The sequence below is a fragment of the Penaeus monodon genome, chromosome 2 (assembly GCF_015228065.2).
Source record: "Penaeus monodon isolate SGIC_2016 chromosome 2, NSTDA_Pmon_1, whole genome shotgun sequence".
Lineage (NCBI taxonomy): Eukaryota > Metazoa > Arthropoda > Malacostraca > Decapoda > Penaeidae > Penaeus > Penaeus monodon.
In genome coordinates, this window is record NC_051387.1 from 11,671,476 (window position 1) to 11,676,475 (window position 5,000).

Sequence of the window (5,000 nt, forward strand, 5' to 3'; positions counted from 1 at the left end):
GCATTCCCAATGGAACTCGGTTTTAATTATGGTACGCTTTGTTTCTCTGTTTCCTTAGAAATATGAATGAAGAGGGAAATGAGAGAGAGAGAGAGAGAGAGAGAGAGAGAGAGAGAGAGAGAGAGAGAGAGAGAGAGAGAGAGAGAGAGAGAGAGAGAGAGAGAGAGAGAAGCCGTAGGGCATCAAAATCAAGATTCGCGTTTTTCCTATAATTTTCTTCATTATCTTTAGTTAACGATGCTTTACATGTTAATATTGTAATTTCCATCCCAGTTTACTTTTGTAACTTTTGTGCTTAAATTCGTGTGTGCGGAACAAAGGAAGAAAAAGATATCTGGAGAGAGAGAGAGAGAGAGGAGAGAGAGAGAGAGAGAGAGAGAGAGAGGAGAGAAGAGAGAGAGAGAGAGAGAGAGAGAGAGAGAGAGAGAGAGAGACCATAAAGCAACCGGATCAACCGAGTCAGACTATAATTCACCGAGGTTGTTTAGGGCAAAATATAACACTTTGTGCTGACCATAATGCAAGTAATTATTCACGCAATGCTCACGGAATTAGACAATGTCATATGTTCATTTATATTATGTGATATTTGTATAACACACGTGCTTCAGACGAAAAAGAGAATCCATATCAATTTTCATTTAACATCTTACCTCAGAGAAGATACCTGACCTGTGGAGTAGAGCCATAAAAAGCTCTGCATTAGGAGACAGTAATCTACTCCAGGTTAATGAACTCTAGTGGAGCATCTTGCGAATTCAGTAGCTGCAATAATCACCTACGCTGGATTCCCTCCCGGCTCTTTGCTTTATGTAAATGATCTGAAAAGCGAGTGCTGGATGTTAGGTCTCGTGGAAACCGGAAGATGATCATGTTACCTGAAGCAAGAGGAAGGCTGTTTGCTTACCTGTGCTTGCATCTGTCCGTTTGCCTGCGTGTATTACTGTTTATGGCAAATAATGATGCAGTGCAGATACTACAGCTATGAATATATGTTTTGCCCATAAAGCTGAACGGCATTGTGAGGTTGGTGTAGATATATGGAGAATGTTTTGGGTTTTGCATTTGCCAAATTTTGTATTCCTATGTTTGAACAGGTTATTCTGATAGTAAGGAAAAATCGTAGAATTGAAGGCATCCCATTTACACGTGTGTAATACACACAGACACACACACACACACACAACACACACACACACAACAAACAAAACAACACACAAAAACACACACACACACACACACACACATATATATATATATATATATATATATATATATATATATATATATATATATATATATATATAAATAGATAGATTGATTGATTAATTATTTAAAATCATGTGCCGCGTTAACAGCTAAGGTAATTTTAAAATAATTAATACGTTTAAGAATCTATAAATAAATAAGGTTTTATAATATATATATATATATATATATATATATATATATATATATATATATATATATATATATTTTAAAATTTTATATATATATATATATATATATATATATATATATATATAAGTATTATATTTCAATATATACCACATATTAAGAGTATATCTTATTCACAACGATTCCTTGCAACACGAAACTCATGACTGCTGGTGCTTTCGTGGCTCCACAATGAAGGGCCTCAAAGCAGAGCTCACCAGTTGAGACTCACTCGAGGCTGCTCTTTTCTCGCATTGCATAATATCCCCATAACGCATTCACGTTGAAGGGAAGCTGTGTTAATAATGCAGTTCTGGTGAAATTTATGTGGAGTTGAGCATTAGGAAGTAAATGCATACAGTTAATATATTGAGGAATTAAGGTGCTCATGAAAGTTGGGTCTTTGAGTTTTGGATTATAATGGGGGCATTTACTGCATTGGCATTATTCATGTTAAAATATAATTTGCTGTAAGTTGGATATCTACTGTAATAATTACTTTTCCATATAGTTTCTTTTTCTTTTCCTTACCGAGTTCCACGTTCAAGACATACTTCCTCATATACTCTGTAACGTGTGAGTTCCTACGATCCCTTGAAAGCAAAGTGGGGTGGTATGAACATTATATGCATTATCCTTTTCTTAGATTATTTGTTTGATTCCTTTTTGTTCGGCATTAGTTTCCAGTTTTCGGATAACAATTTATGAATATCAAACGTTTGCAATAACAGATCATTTCATTTTGTTTTCCCTTTTTTTTCTAACTATATGATTATTGATTTAACAAATAAAGGTGTTACAGCATAACATGGTGTCATATACCGCGCTGTTTCTCTTTCATCAATTACACGAAAGAAGTATTTACAGGGACACATTTCTTCTTTCAGATTTCCAGGGCTTGAACGCGTGTTACATTAACAGAGGCGTTTTTGTTATATTTATCTACGCCTTTTCCTCCATCTTTGTTGATGTTCATAATTCTGGCAAGGCTTCAATACGTGGTTTCAATTAGGTATTGATAGCGCTTTCAATCCTTTTTTTTCTTGACGAATTCCTAATAACACGGGAATTGAAAAACTGAATTCATATTCATGATGGAGATGTCATTTTTGATGGCAGTTTAACTCCTAAGTAGGTGTATGGGCATAGACAGCATACGCTATTAAGGAAGATTTCATAGTGCCAATGATCTTAGACTAGTATCTTAAATATAGTCAGAGAACATTAAACCCATGAAAAGTTTCACTACTTAGAGTGACTTATGTATGATAAGTAAGAGCAAAATCTTCCGAGGTAAAGGAATTTCTTTGAGTAATATATTATGAATAATCTCTCTCTCTCTCTCTCTCTCTCTCTCTCTCTCTCTCTCTCCTCTCTCTCTCTCTCTCTCTCTCTCTCATCTCACACACCACACCCCACACCACACACACACACCACTCACTCACTCTCTCTCTCTCCCCTCTCCGTCTTCTCCTCTTCCTCTCCCCTCGCTTCCCTTTTCTCTCTCTCTCTCACTCACTCACTCACTCCCCTCCTCACTCTCTCACTCTCCCCTCTCTCTCTCTCTCTCTCTCTCTTTTCCCAACCATTTCGTAAATTTGCTTTCCGATTTATTTTCATGTTCAAGTTTTGGCATTCTTCCTCCTTTTCTCTCACTCGACTTCGCCCTAATGCTTTCCTGATTTCCCTTTTTTTTTTCTGATGACCAATGGCTAAGCACCACAAAGTTTCTGAACAACGTCCCTTTCTGATTGTTTCTTCTTTCCCTAATTCGAATTGACCCCCAGTATCAGCTGTCTCCTCTTCGAGATAGTCGTATTTTCGGCTTTCATAAAGGAAATAATGGTTTTTTCACTGCTCCAACAGAATCACCTTCCTAAGAAAGGTACGTTTTTCACATTCCTCCTCTTGCTTATTATCACGTTTATATGTTTCAATGATTATGGTGATCACATGTAGCGGCTTCCGCCAATGGCACCTAAATGAAAATTTAAAAAGAGGGAGTTTTCCCTTGAACTCCGCTGCTAAGTCACTGCCGATCCCACAACTGATTGCATTACGTTTATGAAAGGTGGTAAAGACGAAAGTGATACCTCCTTAAATACACCCAAAAAAGGACGGGAATTTACCCTTCCTTTTTTAAAATTTTCCTACTTACTTTTTCAAAATTTTCACAAGGTTCTCAAACGAAATTTCTTTGTCATCCTCGCTTCACTGTCAATATCCTCAGCACTCTTTTTTTTCCTTACGAAAAGGGTTCCTTGTTTTTGTTTTCTTCCCGCACTACACACACAATCAAGACCAGAACCCTAATACATTCCTAACACCCACACACCCAACAAACAAAACACACCCACAACACCACCAACAAACACATAAAAAACACACCCCCACACCCCAACAGGACAAACCACACACAAACACACAACCCCATATACAACAACACATACACACAACAAAACCACACACAACACACACACACACACAACACACACACACCACACACAACAACACACACATATAAAATATATAAAAAATATATATATATTTCTATAATAACACAAAACACCATCACAAAAATAACACCCCGCGCCTCGCGCGGTGGTTTTTTTATTCATTATGTTTTACCAATAATGTTTAATAAAAGTCCTTTCAACCTCTTCGGTCCCCCCAACCAGTAGGTTCCTTGTTGAAAAACTTTTTCGTTTTCTGCTTTCCGCTCGTGTCAGGGTGTCGGACCTGTTGCCCGATTTACTTTTAATCTAGCTGTTCCTTCTTATGCATAAAATACGTTCAATTGATGAATCCATGATTTAAAATTAGTTATCAGTCTATATAATATATATATATATAATATATTATAATTTTATATCTATATATATTAATCTATATTATATATATATTATATTAATATATATATATGATATATTTACATATATTTATATATTGTAATATATTATAAAATTAATAATTATATAATATATAATATATATCACTATACATATAATAATATAATATCCCTATATATATAATATATATTATACATAATCACAATATACATAAATAATATAAATCTAACATATATAAATCTATAATAACACACACACAAACCACACAACCAACACATATAATTAATCTATAATATAAATATCTATTAACATATATATCTAATATATATTCTATATAACAACCAACAAAACATATATCATATATATATAATATATATTATATATATATATATAATATCATACTATTTTAATACTAATATATTATATAATTGCTAATTCATCTATCTATTTCTCACTATAATATATTAAATATCTATAATATATATATATATATAGTATATGAAAAATTATCATATATGATAATATCTAATATATATATATATATATTATATATATTATATATATATATATATATATATATATATATATATATTAAATTCATCCGTTCCCTCCTAAATTTATTATGGAGCTACGCTACTTCACACTTATATCTCTGATGGTGATTTGGGGATATCTCTGTACGTTAAACCTCAAATCTTGTGGTATTAACCCGAC